The sequence below is a fragment of the Triticum urartu genome, chromosome 4 (genome assembly GCF_003073215.2).
Source record: "Triticum urartu cultivar G1812 chromosome 4, Tu2.1, whole genome shotgun sequence".
Lineage (NCBI taxonomy): Eukaryota > Viridiplantae > Streptophyta > Magnoliopsida > Poales > Poaceae > Triticum > Triticum urartu.
The window spans coordinates 508099653-508124506 of NC_053025.1; positions in this window are offsets into that span (position 1 = coordinate 508099653).

A 24854-nucleotide genomic window follows, 5' to 3' on the forward strand; every position below is an offset into this window, starting at 1 on the left:
CTACGGTTCTTGGTGCCTCGGACATTGATCTTATTCTCGGAATGGATTGGCTTTCTAAGCATAAGGCGCATCTTGATTGTGCAGCAAGGCAGATTCAATTGACTCATTCGTCTGAGGATGTAATTGTCTTCGCCGCTCGTGATGATACCATCCGTCTGATTTCTCTCAATGAGAAGGGTGAACTGGATGCCATCTCGCAAATTCCAGTCGTTTGCGAATATCAAGACGTCTTTCCAGAAGAGCTTCCAGGAATGCCTCCGCACCGGCTAGTCGAATTCGTCATCGATCTTGATCCTGGCACGGAACCGGTTTGCAAACGTCCTTACAAGCTCGGACCTGATGAGTTGAAGGAGCTGAAGAAGCAACTCGATATTCAAGAGCGAATGGGTCTCATCCGACCTAGTTCTTCTCCGTGGGGTTGTGGCAAACTCTTTGTGAAGAAGAAGGATGGAATGGACCGACTTTGTGTTGACTACCGTCCATTGAACAAGTAGACTATCAAGAACAAGTACCCACTTCCCAACATCAACGAGCTGTTCGAACAACTCAAAGGTGCCCAAGTATTCTCCAAGCTTGATCTTCGTATGGGTTATCATCAGATTCGATTTGCATGTTCTGTAGTGAGTGCATCAAGCTCGTAAACATGCCTACTTGATATCTGATTTGCATGTTCCAGTTTTTCACTAAGTCATGTTTACGAGCTCGATGCACTCACTACAGAGCATGTCATGACAATCTAAGCATACACCCATCAAGAATACACATTATACAAGCTAGACATGGCAAGAACAACAACATAGCATGCGCGGATCAACTACAACATCCTCGGCAAAATCGCTAACAAGTAGACAATCTGCCCAGATTCACGAAATAGCAAAAGTAGAGCTCGATTGACTCAAGCTAGGGTGCTCCATAATTGCAAACAAAGGCATGGATGGATAGAGCACTACAAGTTTAACAAAATACCCTTACTGATCATCCTCAAAAGAGGCACGGATCACTAGGAAACAACATGAACATATGGCATATTGATAAAAACAGTCCAATGACTTAGTGGAATTGCTAAGTCCCTTAAATCAGCATTAACGAATGCACCGCTTTGCAAGCTTGTGCTATTCACCACACATATCACAAAAATACATGGATGCCTCCTCTGGAAAGATGACAAAACACATAACAAAACATATGTAGAGCTCAGGGGCATATCATGGACACAATAATCATGGCAAAAATGACAAATAGCTATTTGGAGTAGCAGATCTGACAATTACCTCAAATAGCAGTCTTCCAACAACATTTTGGGCATCAAGATGAACTCAAATGAAAAAGATGCAATGAGATGAAATGATGTGCTCTCTGAGGCGGTCATTTTGATATGCTATACGCCCAAAACGGATCTACGGATGCAAAGTTACGGCACGATGAACATAGCAAAATAATTAGGGTTTCAGGAGGAAAGTCAACCGTCCGGATCTGGATCTGGAAACACTGTTCACGCGCGGGAACCGAGGAACACCGGAGTTGGAGCTTGAGGTCGCCGGATCTTGCGAGGGAGGTCGCCGGAGAGGGCCGGATCGCCGGATCCGGCCGGCGGAGGAGGCGTGGACGACGAGGAGGAAGATGCGGGGCGGCGCGGGGCCGGACCGGCGAGCTCGTGCCGGCGAGGACTCCGGCGATGGCGCGCGACGGGGCTGGACCGGCTCGGGCTCTCCGGAGCGGGTGAAGGCGGCGGCGGGGCGAAGGCGCTGGCGGCGCCGCGGATCCGGGCTGCAGGGGCCGGCGACGGGCTCCCCGGGCCGCGCGGTGGAGGAGGCGGCCGACCACTTGGACGGCGACACGTGGCAGCGGCGGCGTAGGTCGGACAATGTCCGGCCTGCGAGATTTCGTCCGGCGGCGGCGGGGAAAATGGATCTAGGGTTTTCGGGAGAGGGGAACCGAGAATTTCGGAGGGGGTGTATTTATAGGCACAGGAGGAGCTAGGGGAGTCCAAATGAGGTGCGGTTTTCGGCCACGCGATCGTGATCGAACGCTCTAGATGATGGAGAGGGTTTTGGTGGGTTTTGGGCCAAATTGGAGGGGTGTTGGGCTGCAACACACACGAGGCCTTTTCGGTCCCTTGGTTAACCGTTGGAGCATCAAACGAAGTCCAAATGGTATGAAACTTGACAGGCGGTCTACCGGTAGTAAACCAAGGCCGCTTGGCAATCCTCGGTCCAATCCGGAAATGTTTAACCCCCACACACGAAAAGAAGGTAGAAATGACCACCGGAGGAGAACGGAGCGCCGGAATGCAAAACGGACAACGGGGAAAATGCTTAGATGCATGAGACGAACACGTATGCAAAAGCAATGCACACGATGACATGATATGAGATGCATGACAACGACAACAACACACGGAGACAAAAACCCGAACCCGAGAAAATAAAATAACTTAACGCCGGAAAAGACAAGATTTGGATACATATTAGGTAAATCATATCCGGTGTGTTACAACACTCCACCACTACGAAAGGATCTCGTCCCGAGATCTAGGACTGAAAGAACGCCGGGTACTCAGAACGGAGGTGATCCTCGCGTTCCCAGGTGGCTTCACGGTCGGAATGGTGTGACTACTTGACTTTGAGGAATTTGATTGACTTATTGCGAGTCTTGCGTTCAGTCTCTTCAAGAATAGCAACGGGGTGCTCACGATAAGAGAGATCTTCTTGGAGCTCAATGTCTTCAAAGTTGATGGTGCAGTCAGGAGTCTTGAAGCACTTGCGGAGCTGAGAGACATGGAACACGTCGTGAGCATTTGCAAAGTTTGAAGGAAGCTCGAGTTGATAAGCGAGATCGCCTCTCTTGCTGACGATCTTGAAAGGTCCCACGTATCTAGGGGCAAGCTTCCCTTTGATACCGAAGCGACGAGTACCTTTCATTGGAGAGACGCGGAGGTAAACATGATCTCCGATCTCGAAAGCCAAATCACGGTGCTTACTATCATAGTAGCTCTTCTGGCGCAATTGCGCTGCTTTGAGGTTATCTCGAATGACTTTGCACATCTCCTCTGCCTCTATGATTAAGTCATTTCTGAGAAGTTGACTTTCACCGGTTTCAGACCAGTTGAGAGGGGTACGGTACTTCCTGCCATACAGAATTTCGAATGGGGCCTTGCCCGAACTTGCTTGAAAACTGTTGTTGTAGGAGAATTCAACATATGGAAGACAATCCTCCCACTTCATGCCGAAGGAGATCACACAAGCCCTGTGCATATCTTCAAGAATCTGGTTGACACGCTCGACTTGACCGCTAGTTTGAGGATGGAAAGCTGTGCTGAAGCGGATGTTGGTGCCCATGGCCTTCTGAAAAGACTCCAAAAACTTAGAGGTAAAGATGCTGCCACGGTCTGAAGAGATCACCTGTGGAATACCGTGCAGCGAGACAATTCGAGAGGTATAGAGCTCCGCCAATTGAGCTGCAGTGATAGACTCTTTGATAGGCAGAAAGTGAGCCACTTTAGTGAGTTTTTCGATGACAACGAATATAGCATCACTGCCACGCTTGGACTTTGGAAACCCAGTCAAGAAGTCCATCTCAATGTGGTCAAACTTCCATTCTGGAATGGCAAGAGGTTGGAGGAGACCAGCTGGCCTTTGGTGTTCTGCCTTCACTCTTCTGCAGACATCACACTCATTCCCGAACTAAGCAATCTCTCGCTTCATTCGAGTCCACCAATAAGCCTGCCTGAGGTCCTGATACATCTTCGTGCTCCCAGGGTGGATGGAGAGGAGTGAATTGTGAGCCTCGTTCATGATAACCTTACGAAGATCACCTTTGGGCACAACAATACAATCCTCGAAGAAGAGAGTATCCTTGTCATCAAGGCAGTAGCACTTGTACTTGGATTAACTCTTGGCAATCCCAATCTTCACCTTCTTCACCATAGCATCAAGAAGTTGAGCCTGGCGAATCTGGTCTTCCAGGGTAGGAGACGCTTGAAGGTTGGCGAGGAAACCTTGAGGAACAACTTGAAGATTGAGTTTGCGGAAAGCTTCACAAAGCTCGGGTTGATAAGGCTTGAGAATCAGACTGTTGCAGTAAGCCTTCCTGCTCAAAGCGTCAAAAATCACATTGTCCTTGCCTGGAGTATACTCGATACTCGGATTATACTCTTGAATCATTTCAACCCATCGAGTCTGCCTGAGGTTGAGATTAGGCTGAGTGAAGCTGTACTTGAGACTCTTGTGGTCAGTGATGATGTCCACTTTTCTTCCCAATAAGAGATGTCTCTAAGTCAAAAGAGCACGCACAACTGCCGCCAACTCGAGGTCATGAGTGGGGTAGTTCTTCTCGTTGGGCTTCAACTGGCGAGAGGTATAAGCCACAACTTTCTTCTCTTGCATCAATACTGCACCAAGACCTTGGAGAGAGGCATCCTAGAAGACCTCGAACAGTTTGGATTCATCAGGAGGAGTCAGAACTGGAGCAGTGACCAATTTCTCTTTAAAAGTGTTGAAAGCAATGTCACACACCGGAGACCAAACGTACTTGACGTGCTTCTGGAGAAGGTTTGAAAGAGGCTTCGCGATCTTTGAAAAGTTCTCAATGAACCTTCGACAGTAGCTTGCGAGACCGAGGAAGCTATGGAGTTGCTTCACGTTCTGAGGTGGTTCCCAATTCACAGTTGCAGACACCTTCTCAGGATTCACCGCAATGCCCTTGGCAGAGATGATATGTCCAAGATATAGAACCTCATCGAGCCAAAACTCACACTTTGAGAACTTGGCGTAGAACTGGTGTTCCCTGAGCTTACCAAGCACCAAACGCAAGTGCTTGGCATGATCATCTTTGTCCTTCGAAAAGACCAGTATGTCGTCGAGATAGACCAAAACAAAGTCATTGGTGTAGGCATTGAAGATGAAGTTCATCATGCGAGAGAAAGTCGGAGGAGCGTTGACGAGGCCAAAAGACATGACAGTGTATTCATATGAACCATAGCTTGTCCTGAAAGCCGTCTTGGGAATATCTTGTTCACGGATTCGAATCTGATGATAACCCATACGAAGATCAAGCTTGGAGAATACTTGGGCACCTTTGAGTTGTTCGAACAGCTCGTTGATGTTGGGAAGTGGGTACTTGTTCTTGATAGTCTACTTGTTCAATGGACGGTAGTCAACACAAAGTCGGTCCATTCCATCCTTCTTCTTCACAAAGAGTTTGCCACAACCCCACGGAGAAGAACTAGGTCGGATGAGACCCATTCGCTCTTGAATATCGAGTTGCTTCTTCAGCTCCTTCAACTCTTCAGGTCCGAGCTTGTAAGGACGTTTGCAAACCGGTTCCATGCCAGGCTCAAGATCGATGACGAATTCGACTAGCCGGTGCGGAGGCATTCCTGGAAGCTCTTCTGGAAAGACGTCTTGATATTCGCAAACGACTGGAATTTGCGAGATGGCATCCAGTTCACCCTTCTCATTGAGAGAAATCAGACGGATGGTATCATCACGAGCGGCGAAGACAATTACATCCTCAGACGAATGAGTCAATTGAATCTGCCTTGCTGCACAATCAAGATGCGCCTTATGCTTAGAAAGCCAATCCATTCCGAGAATAAGATCAATGTCCGAGGCACCAAGAACCGTAGGAGAAGACAGAAACTTGTAGTCACCCAAAGTGATAGTAACATCCGGAGCAATGGAGTTAGCATGCATGCGCCTACCGAGAGAGACAACTGCTAACGGTCTAGGCAAAATTTGCAAGGCCAACCCATGCTTAGATGCAAACAGTCTTGAGATGAAACAATGCGATGCACCAGTGTCAAAAAGAACTTTAGCTGGAATATCGTTAACAGGGAGGTTACCCATGATGACATCTGACGAGTCCTCTGCCTAAGCTGCATTCATCAAATTGACCTTGGCGTGCATGGGGTTATGCTTGACCACAGCTGTACTTGCCGATCTCACAGGAGGAGGAGGAGGGAGACGCCTCTGATTGAAGCACTTGTTGGCATAGTGACCCTTCTTTTGGCACTTGTTGCACATGACCTCTGAAAGAGGACGGTGATACGGAGCACTCGATCTTGGAGCTTGAGACGAAGTCTTGTTCTGAAAGCCAGGGTTAGGTGGGTGGGAAGATCCACTGCCACCTTTGCTCTTCTATTGAAACGGCTGACGGAACGGAGGAGGAGGAAGCCAAAACTTCTGCTGCTTGGCCACTTGAGTAGAGGAAGAAGGAGTAGCATCTCTGACTCGCTTCTTGGAAGCATCACACTTCAGTTGAGCAACCTCTTGCTTCAATGCCATGTTGTAGAACTCATCGTACCTCAAGGGCTCAAAGAGAACAAGAGCTAGCTGGATTTCTTCTCTGAGACCACCCCTGAACCGGTATATCATGCTCTTCTCATCAGGGACGTCCTGCTTAGCAAAGCGGGCGAGCTTCTGAAACAACTTGTTGTAGTCATAGACAGACAAAGAGCCTTGCTTCAGGTTGCGGAATTCCTCACGCTTGCTTTCAACCATGCTCTGAGGAATATGATGAGCTTTGAAGTCTTGACGGAATTCATCCCAGGTAATCACATGGCCTCCTCTGGAATCCTTGTACTGCTAGAACCGTTCTGCAGCTTGGTCTTTGAGTTGGAAGGAAGCGAACTTGACAAAGTCCTCAGGCCTGACGTTACTGCACTCGAAATGCTTGCACAAGTCCACAAGCCAATCGTCAGCATCAGTTGCCTCAACACAATTGCTGAAAGTCTTTGGCTGGTTAGCAAGGAACTGGTTGAGTGTAGCAAAGTGATTCTGATTGTTGCCTTGGTTGCCTTAGTTCGCTAGGTTGCGCTCTTGAATAATTTGCATGATCAACTGCGTGTTTGCATTGGTAGCAGCCATCACAGCTTGCCATGCCTCCGGAGGAGGAGGAGGTGGTGGCGGATCCTGATTCTGATTCTGATTGCTGCTCTTAGCGGGGGCCATCCTGAAGAGGGTGACATCCGTTAGCACATTGACAGATAAGATTGAAGCTGAATCAAGCGGGTTGAAATTGCAACATATAGTCTTCACATCCGAACATAAGAACGCATGCATTCCACTTGAAATGGTCACATATCCATAAATTGAGAAGCCACATAGAATTTAGGTAGAGGAATAAATCAACAAGGTACGGAACAAGAACGAATACTCGGTAAGAAATCCCAATCTCAAACCAAATATCCGTGGAAGAAGAGCTAGAGCTACAAGAATTCCCACCTATGAAACTCCCGAACCTTTCTGGTTATGCAATCAGGTGTTGGGGATACAGGGGAAGCATAATATATCACCCAAATCTAGCAAATCCTACATGCAGCTGTATCCATCCTTCAACACATAACCGAGAAAACTTCGGAAACCATCTACCTCGACCTTCGAAAAGCATTCGTTATACAAGTTATGGCAATACTCCCGAACTCCCGCCCCAGTACTGGGTGGCGTCGAGGTTATCTCACCAACAACTGCATAAAAGAGATTTTCGATGTCGGCGAACTAAACTCAGGTATTCCAGAACTGCAACGATAAAAATTGTGACGACAACACCTCGGAGCTCAACTCCTCGGGACACCGCCACAACCCCTAAAGACAGGAGGCACCAAGAACAATGTTCTCGTCACAAAACCATCGAAACGATTCCAAGATACCCGCGTGATCCTAAATTTTTTTTAGTGAAATTTGAGAAGAGAAGAGTCAAAACTCTACGTCAGGATGCCTTACCAGAGCGATGAGGGGACTGGGGAGTAAAAAGAAATTCCTAAACTCTCCGATATATAATTCCTAAATGACTCAAAACATTTTTTTCTAGACTCAACTCGGCTAATAACGATCAAGCAATGGGGCTCCTAAGGTCGGGGAAGGCTCTGATTACCAACTTGTAACGCCCTCGATGCGGCTATAGCTCCTACGTGTCGAGGCACGACTTATAGATTAGAGGTGAGGCAAGATACAACCGCTGTCTATTGAAAGCAATGTCGCAACGTCAGGCAATCATTACAACATCCCAAGTTGGCGTGCGGGCCTTTTCCAATAAAATCAATTCTCCCAATGTAATGATATCGATAACTCTTTACTCCACAAATCGCCACGCGACCATCACTAAAGCAGTACACTAGTTTGGGGGGACGCTTTTTCGCACAGTTACCGCCATTCCCAGGTCTTCATGTTATCACTGCCCACCGGCATGACTCGAGTGCGCAAGCCAACCCAACGAGCCCAAGGGGGAATATCTTCGTCTTTTACACCGAGCGCCAAAATCCAAGGGGAAATCGTCAGAAACAATCCACCAAAGTAGGTGATCAGTGAATGTGTATATATAAACGCCCCTATATGTCAGGCTAATCAACAAGCGAGGCAGATACACTATGGGTAATTCATAGCTGGGCTAGTAGAATCAAAGATAATCGTGAACCATTCTCTACGTTCGGCAGCCAACAGTTTTTTTTGAGGCGCAGAAAGTAAGCCCGCCAAGGCTCATTAAACAGCTATAGAGTCCCAGGTATGCAACTTTTAGGAAGGGATACACATAGTTCCTATCTATATACAGAAATCTGATACGGTTGGTACAATACCCAATATCATAATAGAGCCACTACCTTCTCAACGGGTACGGCTATAAGAACGAAGCAAATCCTACGCCTCGATTATTCGAATTCCAATTCAAAAATCGTCAGAAGCACTTAAATTTGATTGGCCACATAAACTTTTTTCGAATATAATCAGAATCAGGGAATGAAAAACGATAGCGCTATTATTTTCTTATTGTGGAATCGCCAAGGGACGATTCTAGGGGAGAGCCGACACACTTAACGTGCACAAAGGGATTCATTTGCTTTTTTATATATAAAAAACTGCTCCCCAATAAACCAAAAAGACTTAGCTAAGGCAGCGCTACACAGAAAGAGAATGCCCAAGAATTTAGAACAAATATGCTAATAAATTCTATTTCTAGAAGAAGACGTGGCTTATGCATAATTCCGCTTCAGTTCAAACGCGTGCCAGGATACGGTCTAAACGAGACCGAGCTCCTGACCTGAGAACCCATGGGACCATCACATGGTCTGACTACGGTGCCAAAATAAAAGATCAACCCCAACATGCGAATGGTCCCGATCGCCCCAACTGGGCACCACTACTGATCATCAGGGAAAGACACATAGTAACGGCGTGAGTCCTCGTCGAACTCCCACTTGAGCTCAAGCGCGTCATCTGGAACGGAGTCATCAGGCCCTGCATCTGGTTTGGAAGTAATCTGTGAGCCACAGGGACTCAGCAATCTCGCACCCTCGCGATCAAGACTATTTAAGCTTATAGGTAAGGCAAGGTAAATATGTGGAGCTGCAGCAAGCGACTAGCATATATGGTGGCTAACCTGTTCGCAAAAGAGAGCGAGAAGAGAAAGGCAAAGCACGAACGAACAACTAGAGAATAACCTGCGGCAAGCATTACTCCAACATCCGTGTTCACTTCCCGGACTCCGCCGAGAAGAGACCATCACGGTAACCACACAGTTGATTCATTTTAATTAAGTTAAGGTTCAAGTTATCTACAACCGGACATTAACAAATTCCCATCTGCCCATAACCGCGGGCACGGCTTTCGAAAGTTCAAATCCCTGCAGGGGTGTCCCAACTTAGCCCATCACAAGCTCTCACGGTCAACGAAGGATAAACCTTCTCCCGAGACATTCCGATCAGACTCGGTATCCCGGTTCTAAGACAACTTCGACAAGTTAAAACAAATCCAGCAACACCGCCCGAATGTGCCGACAAATCCCGATAGGAGCTGCACATATCTCGTTCTCAGGCACACTCAGATGAGATGTAGCGACCCTGACCCGAATGGATCAAGTCTCTGTGCTTAAGTGTCATCCCTGGATCGGTATGCTGACACATACAGTACTCGAGGATTTATAACAGAGGTAAATCACATGTAAAAGTAACGTAAATACTATTACCTCAATCCAAATAGCGGAAGTAACAAGGTTGTGTATTCCCATCAACACCAGCGGAAAATTTGAGTGTAGAAATCGTAACCCTAACGTATCACTTACTCGTCGTAAGATAATCCTGCAACATGAGACGTTGCAGCCACAAAGGGTCAGTACATTGAATGTACTGGCAAATTCACACCATAGAGAATGATGAATAAAGGCTATCACTACATGCATATTTGGCTGGTGGAAAAGCTCTATGGTTATAAGGTTTTTGCGAAAAGCCAATTTTTCCCTACTTCAAAGGAATATATTTTATTTAACTATCATGGTGGTTGTTGAACATTGAGAATGGTTGACAGCAATCTCAATCCCAATTAAATAACATCATTAAACCCAACAAAATTAATTTAAAGTAACATGATGAGATTCACATGATAATCCAAGTACTAGATACTCAAGATGTCCATAACCGGGGACACGACTAATCATGATTAGTTTATACACTCTGCAGAGGTTTGCACACTTTTCCCCACAAGACTCGATCGCCTCCGTTTGGTTTCTCGCACTACATGGTGTTTGAGAAGACGGATGACCGAGACATAGTCTTTCAGAAGCGCTAGCACCTTACGATGGATAGACCGTTACACCTACTTTCCCCTACATCTGCTAGTCTACCCTGTAAGAGTTCGCACGACTTAATCAACTATGCTAGAGCCCATAATAGCTTGTGGCTGCACACAGAAGTTTCTAGCATGAATAGTCTCATGATCCCTTTGAGCCTAGGTGGCGGTCCAAAAAAACAGGCAATCCTGGTCTACCCAGGTGCCTAGACAGGCAATCCTGGAATACCCAGGTGCCTTCAATCCACCCAGATGTGTGTTTAAGTTGCCACCTTAAGTAAACCATTAATTAACAATCTCACATCTGTCATGAATACTCTCAAAACCCAATCCACGTCTACGAGCATAGCATGGCACTATAAGCATAACGTAATAGTAACTCCCAAGGTTTGAATGCAGGGCAATAGGTTCCTACCTCATCAACTACTTCCCAATACCCACATGTTATCAATCCTACTCATGCAATGTTTGAGGGTGAAACTAATGCATAAAAACTGGGTATGAAAGGGGATATGATCAAAGTGTGAACTTGCCTGCAATGTTGATGAAGATGATGCGCACTCAAAACTCTTGATAGCTCTACTCGTCACACTCCGGTCAATCTATCGTAAGCAAGCAATAGTAGCCACACATAAGCAATCACTCAAAAGATCAGAAAGAACGAAGAAGACGATTCGAAAAACATCAAAACCCAAGCAAATAACTCTTGCTACATAAAACAATTTCTAACAGTACCAAAATTATGTGAATTTGGCCTTATCAGAAAGTTTAGGTCAAGGGCTTCGATTTGCAAAAAGAATCAACTCAAACGGAGCTATGAAACTCAAGTTATGATCAAACAAAGTTCAAATTCAAATCTGATCTAATTCAAATTTTAAAGTTTCAAAAACATGTTTGAGTTGGATTACTGGATAGAGGAGATCATAACGAAGAAGTGAGCGTTGGTTTCGTCTAATTCCGACTAACGAGAAAAAAGTTATAGTCGTTTGAAAACCAGGGGCTGATCTGCAAAGAAAATATTCACGGATGGGTCCCTGGCCGAAATTAAAAAGAAAAAGAAAAATCTATCGAGTGAACGCTCGCTACAGAACCTAAACCGACGAAAACCATTCGCTAAGGAGATCTAAACAGTGAACGTTCGCAAAATAACTGGATATAAAAACGGGTTTTATGGAAAACCAGAGAAAACCAGAAAACCGATCTAGGGTTTGGTTATACCGGTCCACGGAAAAGATCGGCGGGTCGGGGGAGCGGTTCGGGCGAACCGGGGCGGCGGAGGTCCGGCGAGTCGCGTCTCCGGTGGCGGCGGGCGAAGTGGCTCCGGCGACGGCGGGGCGCGTCGGCGGCGGCGGAGTAGCTGGGGTGGGCGGCGCGGCGCGGCGGTGAAGTGGGTGGTGGCTGCGGTGGTCGGGGAGGTGCGGACGACGGTGAGGAAGCTCGGCGGCAACGTCAGAAGGCAAGGCGGCGGTGCGGCGCGGTTCCGGCGAGATGCGGGGAAGGACGGAGAGGCGGGCCCGGTATTTAAGGGAGGAGGGGCAAGGCGGCGTGGAAGGGGCAACTGAGAGGCGGCGGAGGGAGTCCCGCACGGACATGGGCGGCGTCGGCGGGTTCCGTGCTGGTGGCGGACTCCGCCGGAGTCGGGGACGGGCGCCGGAGCGCTGGGCCGCGGCCTGGCTCGGGTGCGGGGCCGGCCCAGTCGGCGAGGGGAATTTAAAAAAAAACATTTTCCAGACAATTGAAATAATAAAACAAATTAAATGAAAATATTATATAGGCATATAATATATCAAAATTTTCACAAAAATATTTCCTACAATGTGAACATTTTTGTAGCACCAAATAAAATACACACAATTTCTAATAACTCAAACAGTGCTCCTGCTCTAATAAAATCCAATAAAAACCATTTTAAAATACCAAAATTAATTCAAATTTATTTCTCTCCAATTTTCTGATGTAGGGAATCATGTTACCCTATTTTCCATAAATTTTATTTTTGGAGAAAAATAATTTGAATAAAACTCAAATAACTCCAAATTGAAAATAAATTCAAAATAACTTTGAATTTAATTCTTTGAAACTCCCAACTCATATTTCATAAGTTTTGAAGAAGTCATTTTATCTTCGCTCGTGAAAATCGTTGAGTTGCATAAAGTTTCAGAATTGGAAATATTTTCCAATGAAATTCAAATATTTTCAACACCCCTTGTCATTTAAATAAATGGAAGAAGTCATGTCATCTTCTCTCCAGGGTTTTGTGATGAAAAGAATTTGAATTCACGGAGATCATAAAAGCAAGATGAAAGTTTGGGAAAGTCCTTTTATTCCTTCTCATTTAACTTTCAAAAAGTTCGAATTTCACTCAATCAATCACGCAACAATCAAACAATCAATCGATCTATCTATTTATTATAACATTCCAAAATTTAGAATTTTGGGATGTTACAAACCTACCACCCTTAAAATGAATCGACCTCGAGATTCGGAGAGGCTAGAAAGAAATAGGTTAGGGTTTGGGGGTCTTCTCAGAATCCATAGATCATCACAGGGGTCTGGGGTACTACCACCCTTAGAAGCATGGTTACTGTTCCATCAAAACTCATATACTCCATCCTTATTCTTGACAGTGTCGGTCTTCTCAGATCCTCGAGAAAATTCCTTCTCTGAGCTCTTCCGGTAGTAGCATAACCTTTTCCTCAATTCTTTTGCCCTTACATTTTGGTAAGGTTATTCCGAGACTGGGTCTTCTTACCTTACGGGTCTGGCGCCAGTACTAAATAACTAATCGATATCTCATGGTGGTCAACAAATTTATGGTTTCTTCTACAGGAAATGGGTCTGGGTTGATCCTCACCGTATAACCTACGGTTGGCAAAAGCTGCCTTGTACAAGGGAAAATTGCTATACCATTCTAAGGTTTAAACAGGGTTGTGATCGTCGTCTCTCTACTATAGGTAAGTCACTCAGATTTACCATCCCATATAGCAAGGCGAATAATAAGAGTAAGTCGGTATGGTGATCAATCCATCCCGCACCCAAATCATTACCCTGTATATGCTTTAGTGAATCTCGCATTCTAACACTCGGTCATCCTCACAAGCATTGCAGAATTTCTCTTGTCGATGAAGCAAGTTCAGAATAATCCATTGATTCCGCAAGCCAAACAAACATCTATCATTCCTTCACAATCTCTCAGGTTTTGCGTTACTCCTATAAAATCGTCTGCCGATAAACGTCGTATCTTCCTCTAGGGTTTTTCCTTCAGCAAGAATGTGCTTGCTTCTTGGCAGGTCCTGGGGCATGTGGGTTATGGCCCATCTCATCACTTGTAGTCCTTGAACTTCTCATCGGGCAACTGATCATCCAACTTCCAACTTCCTAGTATTCTTAAATCCATCCAATTGTACTGTCTTCCTTCCTTCTATTGGCACCAAACTAGGACATGATTACTCAGACTCATCCTGGAATTTCCCTTGATCCATATTTCCTACATCATACCTCCTTTATATCCAATAGTAATTCTTCTCTTCATCCTCGTGGGATATCCCTCATACCGAGATAAAAACTTATACTTATGAAGTCCATATTCCACTTCGTGGAACATCATTATCCTTTCCAGGGTCAAGCGTCCTTACAAGGGAATATTGGCCATCTCTGCATAGCACTTCTTCAACTAGGAAACGTGAAACACATCATGAACTCCTGACAGTCCTTCAGGTGACTCCAACTTGTTGGCTACTTCTCCCATACACTCCAAAACTCGGTATGGTCCTAAAAATCTCGGGGCTAGCTGTCCCTTAACTCCAAATCGTTTAATGCCTCGCAGAGGGGACACACGAAGACATGCTCTATCTTCAATTTCATAGACTACCTCCTTGCGTTTTTGAGTCTGCATAACTCTTCTGCCCGGACTGAGCTACCTTTAGTCTATCTCGAATAAACTTAACTTTCTCTTCTGACTCCTTGATCACATTTGGTACAAACAACTGACGGTCTCCAACTTTATCCTACATACTCTTGGGGTATCACACATATCGAGACAAAACTCGTATTCATTTTGTCCGAAATCCACTCAGTGGAGTATCCTTATCTTTTCCAGGGGTCAACGGTTCTTACAGGGTACTACCACCCTTAAAATGCACAAATATTCCATATACCATATTTCTCACATCCTCAGAATGGCCAAAATTCTTCTTCATAGAGTAACAACTCATAAGATCCATATCAGTACCAACGATGCTAACTTTATTCATTCTCAAGTGATTACAATCTCTCGCTTTTCCATTACATGTCTCAACTCAACACCTCAATATAAAAGAAAATGTTCTCACTTCTACTACTCCATTCTTTTGTTGCAAACTCAACTATCTAGCACAAGTTTCCTTCTCCTTGGGGCATTCTCTGGCAAAGTTCCCTGCTCCATTACAACTAAAATATATTACTTCTAACAAGTATCGAGATTTCCTTTTTGGGCAACTGTTGAGGTAGTGCCCTAACTCCTTGCACCTGTAACATGTGATATGACTCAGGTCCTTCCTGGAATCCACTCTGCTTCTCTTTCTGGACTTTTCCATTCCAATTAGGGCTTCTATTTCCTGTGGGTCATACTCTACTTCGGGAATTCTACTAGATCCCCATTCAAACAATTTTGGGAGATGTGTCCTTCTTCTCCACATGAATAGCAAGACTTAGTGCAGGGTTTACTCGGGTCTTCTTTAGGTGTGTCCTCCATCTCTTCCTTCTTCATAGCTTCTTATAAAATTTCCATGAGGGCTCCTTTCATTACTTCTTTCTTCTGCTGGATGGTTCGTTGTACCATGGGGTAAATGTGACACTGAGCAGGATAGTGGGTAGTCCCTTCACACAAGAAACAAGTAATCTGCCTAATTGGGCATTCTTCAACTGGGTGACTTCCTTCACAATTAGGGCATTCATCCTTGTGTTCTTTATGGGTGTGTCCTATTTCTCCACAAATCTTGCATGCACAAGGTTTCTTCATATCCTTTCCATAAGGTTTAAACTTCTGGGACACAAGCCAAGACTTTGGCAGAGTCAACTTAAATTCTTTCCAAGTGGTTACTCCTTGCCATCCATTGATGGTTTGGTAAATTCTCCACCAAGTAGCAGCACCTCTTTCAAAGCACCGAAGAGCATGCTGGGTCATATCGTTTTCGACTATAGGGTTATTCTCCATGTGATCCTCCATGTTCTGAATCCATCGGTCTGTCTCCAACTGACTCATCGGTCCAGAAAATACAAGCTCATCTTCATTCATCCTCTATTGGGTCCATGGGTTTGGGGTGAGATAAGAGAGATAGAGAGGAATACACACAATGCAAACAACAGTTTTGAAAAGACAGATTTTATTTGTGGCTGTCGGGAAAAACATCAAACAAATGACAGCTCACAAACGTCGCATCTAACGTAGGTATATAACAGGGTTTGGTCCTCTAAAGGTCAATAAATCTTCAACGTCTCCAAACTCTTAAAGCCTTGTTCATGCCTCCAATGGCTTCTTCTGATCATGCTTGTCTTTCTCAAGTTCTTTTGCCAGATCAACTCTGTCGATGCGAAGTCTCTCATGACGTCCTTTAATATTTATGGAGTTGCATTCCGAACTTCTGGGTTTCAACATCCTTGGCATGAACCACGGTCCTACTGTCCTTCAGTTCCTGACGGATCTCCTGTATCTCAAAGTTTTGCTCCTCCAGCTTGGCTACTTTCATCTTCTGGATCCTGAGTTCTCCACGAAATGCTCCTTGTCAAATATAGCTTCCTAAAGGTCCATCTTAACTTCTTGATGTACTACTCCAGATCCTGGTGATACACCGGCTAAAGTTAAAACTTCGTCTTGCTGATAGGTGATTTATCAGCCTTGTACCATCCATTCCTTCCATGCATATGCATGCTTTATCTCAGCACGGTGACAATAGCATAAGCGAGCGATAACCTCATGGATAGCCGTGTTTCTGCTCTTGTCATTTCCATGAGCTATCTCTCCATAGTTGATATCTCCTACCTTAGGGTTTTATTTGACAAAACTTCGAGTTCTCATGCTCCTTGTTTCAGTCTTTCTCCGATACACCTTGATCTCGGGTATTGACAACTTCCATAGTCTGCCAAGTTCCATAAGGGTAGCCTTCCTAGGTCATACAAATCTGGGAATTCTTCAGAGCCTTCAAATTCTACTTGTCTTCGGTCTTCAACCGTTGTAGTTTCCATTATTCAAATGCACGGAAAATACTCTTCATTCCGAAGTGGTCTTAGTTATCCGATATCTTGTACTTCTTGGAGTGGTCTCATCAATTGAATTTTCGTGTGGTCAAAAGGGGAAAGGGGTATGGTCACACTAAAGGGAATTTTTGAATAAGCTCAGAAGAGAAGAGAGGTAAAAGATCTTTTTAAAAGGAAAAGTTGTAGAGAAAAATCTGTGCTATGGGCTTGCCAGTTTCTAGGGTCACATCCTAGAGTCAACATGTGCTCTGATACCATCTTGTAGCGACCCAACCCGAATGGATCAAGTCTCTGTGCTTAAGTGTCATCCCTGGATCGGTATGCTGACACACACAGTACTCGAGGATTTATAACAGAGGTAAATCACATGTAAAAGTAACGTAAATGCTATTACCTTAATCCGAATAGCGGAAGTAACAAGGTTGTGGATTCCCATCAACACCAGCGGCAAAGTTGAGTATAGAAATCGTAACCCTAACGTATCACTTACTCGTCGTATGATAATCCTGCAACATGAGACGTTGCAGCCACAAAGGGTCAGTACATTGAATGTACTGGCAAATTCACACCATAGAGAATGAATAAAGGCTATCACTACATGCATATTTGGCTGGTGGAAAAGCTCTATGGTTATAAGGTTTTTGCGAAAAGCCAATTTTTTCCTACTGCAAAGGAATATATTTTATTTAACTATCATGGTGGTTGTTGAACATTGAGAATGGTTGACAGCAATCTCAATCCCAATTAAATAACATCATTAAACCCAACAAAATTAATTTAAAGTAACATGATGAGATTCACATGATAATCCAAGTACTAGATACTCAAGATGTCCATAACCGGGGACACAACTAATCATGATTAGTTTATACACTCTGCAGAGGTTTGCGCACTTTTCCCCACAAGACTCGATCGCCTCCGTTTGGTTTCTCGCACTACATGGTGTTTGAGAAGACGGATGACCGAGACATAGTCTTTCAGAAGCGCTAGCACCTTACGATGGATAGACCGTTACACCTACTTTCCCCTACATCTGCTAGTCTACCCTGTAAGAGTTCGCATGACTTAATCAACTATGCTAGAGCCCATAATAGCTTGTGGCTGCACACAGAAGTTTCTAGCATGAATAGTCTCATGATCCCTTTGAGCCTAGGTGGCGGTCCAAAAAAACAGGCAATCCTGGTCTACCCAGGTGCCTAGACAGGCAATCCTGGAATACCCAGGTGCCTCAATCCACCCAGATGTGTGTTTAAGTTGCCACCTTAAGTAAACCATTAATTAACAATCTCACATCTGTCATGAATACTCTCAAAACCCAATCCACGTCTACGAGCATAGCATGGCACTATAAGCATAACGTAATAGTAACTCCCAAGGTTTGAATGCAGGGCAATAGGTTCCTACCTCATCGACTACTTCCCAATACCCACATGTTATCAATCCTACTCATGCAATGTTTGAGGGTGAAACTAATGCATAAAAACTGGGCATGAAAGGGGATATAATCAAAGTGTGAACTTGCCTGCAATGTTGATGAAGATGATGCGCACTCAAAACTCTTGATAGCTCTACTCGTCACACTCCGGTCAATCTATCGTAAGCAAGCAATAGTAGCCACACATAAGCAATCACTCAAAAGATCAGAAAGAACGAAGAAGACGATTCGAAAAACATCAAAACCAAGCAAATAACTCTTGCTACATAAAACAATTTCTAACAGTACCAAAATTATGTGAATTTGGCCTTATCAGAAAGTTTAGGTCAAGGGCTTCGATTTGCAAAAAGAATCAACTCAAACGGAGCTACGAAACTCAAGTTATGATCAAACAAAGTTCAAATTCAAATCTGATCTAATTCAAATTTTAAAGTTTCAAAAACATGTTTGAGTTGGATTACTGGATAGAGGAGATCATAACGAAGAAGTGAGCGTTGGTTTCGTCTAATTCCGACTAACGAGAAAAAAGTTATAGTCGTTTGAAAACCAGGGGCTGATCTGCAAAGAAAATATTCACGGATGGGTCCCTGGCCGAAACTAAAAAGAAAAAGAAAAATCTATCGAGCGAACGCTCACTACAGAACCTAAACCGACGAAAACCGTTCGCTAAGGAGATCTAAAGAGTGAACGTTCGCAAAATAACTGGATATAAAAAACGGGTTTTATGGAAAACCAGAGAAAACCAGAAAACCGATCTAGGGTTTGGTTATACCGGTCCACGGAAAAGATCGGCGGGTCGGGGGAGCGGTTCGGGCGAACCGGGGCGGCGGAGGTCCGGCGAGTCGCGTCTCCGGCGGCGGCGGGCGAAGTGGCTCCGGCGACGGCGGGGCGCGTCGGCGGCGGCGGAGTAGCTGGGGTGGGTGGCGCGGCGCAGTGGTGAAGTGGGTGGTGGCTGCGGTGGTCGGGGAGGTGCGGGCGACGGCGAGGAAGCTCGGCGGCGGCGTCGGAAGGTGAGGCGGCGGTGCGGCGCGGTTCCGGCGAGATGCGGGGAAGGAGGGAGAGGCAGGGCCCGGTATTTAAGGGAGGAGGGGCAAGGCGGCGCGGAAGGGGCAATGGAGAGGCGGCGGAGGGAGTCCCGCACGGACACGGGCAGCGGCGGTGGGTTCCGTGCTGGTGGCGGACTCCGCCGGAGTCGGGGACGGGCGCGGGAGCGCCGGGCCGCGGCCTGGCTCGGGTGCGGTGCCGGCCTAGTCGGCGAGGGGAATTGTTTTAAAAAACATTTTCCAGACAATTGAAATAATAAAACAAATTAAATGAAAATATTTTATAGGCGTATAATATATCAAAATTTTCAGAAAAAGATTTCCTACAACGTGAACATTTTTGTAGCACCAAATAAAATACACACAATTTCTAATAACTCAAACAGCGCTCCTGCTCTAATAAAATCCAATAAAAACCATTTTAAAAATACCAAAATTAATTCAAATTTATTTCTCTCCAATTTTCTGATGTAGGGAATCATGTTACCCTATTTTCCATAAATTTTATTTTTGGAGAAAAATAATTTGAATAAAACTCAAATAACTCCAAATTGAAAATAAATTCAAAATAACTTTGAATTTAATTCTTTGAAACTCCCAACTCATATTTCATAAGTTTTGAAGAAGTCATTTTATCTTCGCTCGTGAAATTCGTTGAGTTGCATAAAGTTTCAGAATTGGAAATATTTTCTAATGAAATTCAAATATTTTCAACACCCCTTGTCATTTAAATAAATGGAAGAAGTCATGTCATCTTCTCTCCAGGGTTTTGTGATGAAAATAATTTGAATTCACGGAGATCATTAAAGCAAGATGAAAGTTTGGGAAAGTCCTTTTATTCCCTCTCATTTAACTTTCAAAAAGTTCGAATTTCACTCAATCAATCACGCAACAATCAAACAATCAATCGATCTATCTATTTATTATAACATTCCAAAATTTAGAATTTTGGGATGTTACAAGTATGTTTCAGATAAGTTCAACAGTGAAGTGGCATGGACTAGAGGATGTGAAACCCCTTCAAGATGCTAAGGACAATGTATTGGCTCAAGCTCAAAGCTTAAGACTCTACATTTTCCATTTTAGTGATCCAAGATCACATTGAGTCTATAGGAAAAGCCAATATTATCAAGGAGGGATGAGGTGTTGCTTAATGAGGTTCTTGCTCAAAATGCTTAGTGATATGCTCCAAAACCCTCAACTACTTTCTCACATCCACATATCACCTAAACGAAAAGTCAAACTTGGCCCCACCGATTCTTTCTATCCGGCGCCACCGAGTTTCAAATGTCATCGCCACTGCCACAAACCCTAGGCAAATCGGTCTCACCGATAGGGATCTCGGTCTCACCGAGATGGGATTGCAAACTCTCTGTTACCTATTGCAATACTTTCGGTCTCACCAAAACTTGCGATTGGTCCCACCGAAACTGCAATGTAAACTCTCTGGTTCCCTTTTGTAACATTTCGGTCTCACCGAAATGAGCGATCGGTCCCATTGAGTTTACCTGACCATTAATAATAACCATTTTATTATTGCCTCTAGGGCATATTTCCAACACGTACTTCCCCTCAAAAGGAAGGAACTTCGGTAACACATCCTCGTCTTCACCGGCTCCACTCTTGGTTGTCTTGTGCCTCTACTTGTGCATGCTTATTTGTGTTATATCCCTTACTTGCTTGTGTACTTGTTGTTGTTGCATCATATAGGTTGTTCACCTAGTTGCATATCTAGACAACCTACTTTGATGCAAAGTTTAAATTGGTAAAGAAAAGCTAAAAATTGTTAATTGCCTATTCACCCCCTCTAGTCAACTATATCGATCCTTTCAATTGGTATCAGAGCCAGGTTTCTTTATTAAGGACTTTACCATCCAAAGAGTATGGTTGACTCCACAGACGGTGAGGAGGAGCACCCTGGTGTGATTCCGTCCTCGTCTATGGCCGACGGGGGAACCTCGGTCTCACGTGAGGAGTTCAATGTAGCTTTGGACGCATTGAAAACTTCCATGACTGCCGAGGTCAAAGGCATGCTTAAGAACTTTCTCGATGGTCTTAAATTATCCACCGCACCGTTGGAAGTGGTCGATGCCACTAACAAGGTGACGGATGCTAACTCCAACAAGGGGGAAGCTACTAATGACAAAGTTCCTTTATCTAGTGGTAGAAGTGGAAATGGCATCTTTGCCCATGTGGAACCTCCGCTTACTCATGGTGGACCAATTCCTTCTACTCATTTGAATCATGCCGGTCCTCCCCCTAAGATTGTGAAAAATGAGGACTTTGATGCTTGGGTATATCGCTTTAAACGTTATTTAAATCATGTTAATACTAACCTTTGGAGAATGATTGAGCAAGGTTTTTATCCTCATGACCGAAGCAACTTCACCCCTATAGAAGACGTAGATCATCAATTCAACGAGAATGCTCTCTTCATCATCCAAGATGCAATTCCTTCCGAAGATCTTGCACATCTCCGACCCTTCACCATGGACACAGAAGCAAGTCACCATGTTGTCTCTCTGTACAAGGGAACCGCAAGCATTCAACGCTCTAACTATGAAGTGGTGCAAGATGAAGCCCATGAGTTTGCAATGAATGAGGATGAAGAACCTCGTGAGCTTTACTAGAGGTTAACCACTCTCGCGGTCTCACTCTGAGATCATGGGAGAAAGGATACGGATGATAATTGGATCAAGCGCAAGTTTCTCAAGGCCATGATGCCTTACCACAAGGCCATGTCCTCCGTCATCCGTCAAAGGCCGGACTTCCACACCTTGTCTTCAAGTGAAGTGTTGGATGAGTTTGTGGCGATGAGGATCTTGGACAAGACCGTCGACAATGCGGTGTTGCATTCTCAAAGAGCTAAGAAGCCCAACCTTGATTTGAAGGCCAAGGTTAGTGTGGAAGAAGAGGATGAAGAGGAAGAATATGAGAGCAATCCCGAAGATACAAAATATTCTTATCATGAGCACATGGCTCTCGCTTCAAGGCAATTTTGGAGCAAGAACAACATGAGGCCCAACTTCAACAAGAACCCCTCAAGTGGTGTGAAGGGCAAGCAACGAGTGTGGACTTGCTATAATTGTGGTAATGTGAGCCACTTTGTTGCGGAATGCCCATATGAGAAGAGGGAAGACAATGGTGGCAAGCTCATCCGAAAAGACAAGGCCAAGTTCTTCCCCAACAAGAGGAACTTCACCAAGAAAACTCCTTCCAAGGGGTTGGTGGCACAAGAAGAGTACAATGAGGATGATGATGATGATGAAGACGGTGAGTCGGTTTCCATGGCCTCCGTTTCCATTGCGGCAACTCCAAGGGTGTCTCTCTTCAACTCACCCAATGAGAACATCACCGCCAAGTGCCTCATGGCCAAAGCCACCAACAAGGTAACCCCCAACATCAAAACTACCATCATTAATAATCCCTCTTTGACAGATTGCATTGATGAACATGAGGGGTCTAATGTGGAGGATAATGAATTTGAGTCTTTTATGAGTAAACTCAAGGGTAAATCCAAGAAGCACTTCGTTGCACTCTTGGAACAACTTGGTGAAGCCAATGACAAGATTGAGGCTCACGAAGATACCATCTCTAAGATGGAGGGGCATAGTCGTGACTATGCCGATGAGATTTCAGATCTTTCCAATGCTCTTGAGAAAGAGCGAGGTCTTCGTTTGGCTCTTGAGGAGTCATACAACGATGACCACGCTAAATTAAAGAAAGATCTTGATCATGCTCTTGTTGTATCTCATGTGCTAAACTCCGAGAAGGCCAAGCTTGGGGTTGATCTTGCTAGACTTAAAGAGGAGTGTGACTTACTTGACAAGGCTCACAAGGTCTTGAAGGGTGCTCATGCTAGCCTCAAAGAGTCTCATGATCAACTCCAAGTAAAGCTAACCAAGGAGAAAGCCACTTTTCCCCATATGGTATTAATTGATAATGCAAATGCTACTAACCCATGTTGTGCGCATGTGCATCTTGTTCAGGAGAATGCAAAGTTGAAGGAGCAACTTGAGAAAGGCCTTGTGTCGTGCATACAAGGTGAGAAGAACCACAACGATCTTTTGAGCAATCAAAAGGAAGTTGTGGCCAAGGAAGGGATTGGGTTTGCACCTAAGTCCAATGAGAAGAAGAAGAATGACAAGGCCAAACGACCTCCTCCTCTCAAGCAAACTTTTGTGAAGGAGGGAGAGGGTGCTTCTAAGGAGAAGAAGAACAATGCGAAGGGTGGTGCGGTCAAGAAGGGCAATGCCACCTCTTCCAACAAAGCCAGCGACTTTAACCCATCTTATGTGTTATGCCATGCTAGTGATGGACAAGTTTATGCTAAATTTGTTGGTTCTCTTTATGAGTACATTGAATGGTCTATTTGGGTTCCTAACACCCTTATTACTGACATCAAAGGACCCATTACAAAATGGGTACCTAAAACCAAGCATTGATCTCTTGTAGGTGTTTGCTTCTGGTGGGGGATCATGGTTGCTCGATAGTGGAGCCACTAATCATATGACCGGAAGCAAGGACTTGGTGGTGGACGTGCACAAGATTCCATCTGTGCCCACCAATGTCGAGCGGGGTGATGCCTCGTCCTCTAAGGTATTGGGACTTGGCAAGGTTGTAATTTCTCATGATCTCACGATCGAGAAGGTCATGCTTGTTGAGTCCCTTGCATACAATTTACTTTCCATTCGTCAACTTGCAATGATGGGCTTTGCCACTTTCTTTGATATTGATACCGTGGCCCTCTTGTGGAGCAAGACTCTTAAAGTAGCCTTTGTTGGGCATGTCGAGAACGGTCTCTATGTGATTAACTTTTCGAAGCGACCCACTAAGACCGCGACATGCCTAATGGCTAAAGTTGATGTAGGATGGCTTTGGCATCGTAGTTTAGCCCATGTCAATATGAGATCTTTGCAAAGTCTTCTCAAGGGGGACCATGTTCGTGGACTAACAAATGTTAGTTTTGCCAAAGATCGTGCTTGTAGTGCTTGTATCGAAGGAAAGCTACATGAGAAGGCTCACACTCCCATGACTATCATCTACTCAAAGAGGCCTTTGGAGCTCCTTCACTTGGATCTCTTTGGACCTCGATCCTTTGATAGTCTTGGAGGTAGGAAGTATTGCTTGGTGATTGTGGATGATTACTCAAGATACACCTAGGTATACTTCTTCAAGAGGAAGAGTGAAACCCAAAAAACCGCCATTGACTTTGCAAATGAAGCCCAACGCCAACACAATGCAAAGATCTTGACAATAAGAAGTGACAACGGCACCGAGTTCAAGAAGTACACCTTGGATGAGTTTCTTAGTGATGAGGGGATCAAGCATCAATATTCCGCACCTTACACCCCTCAACAAAGTGGTGTAGCAGAGAGGAAGAACCGGACGTTGATGGATGCGGCAAGGACCATGATGGCGGAGTTCAAGTCTCCATACAACTTTTGGGCCGAAGCCATCAACACCGCGTGTCATGCATCCAATCGGCTCTATCTCTGCAAGGGCTTGAAGAAGACTCCATATGAGATACTCACCGGTAACAAGCGCAACCGGAAGTACATTTGGGTGTTCGGGTGTAAGTGTTTC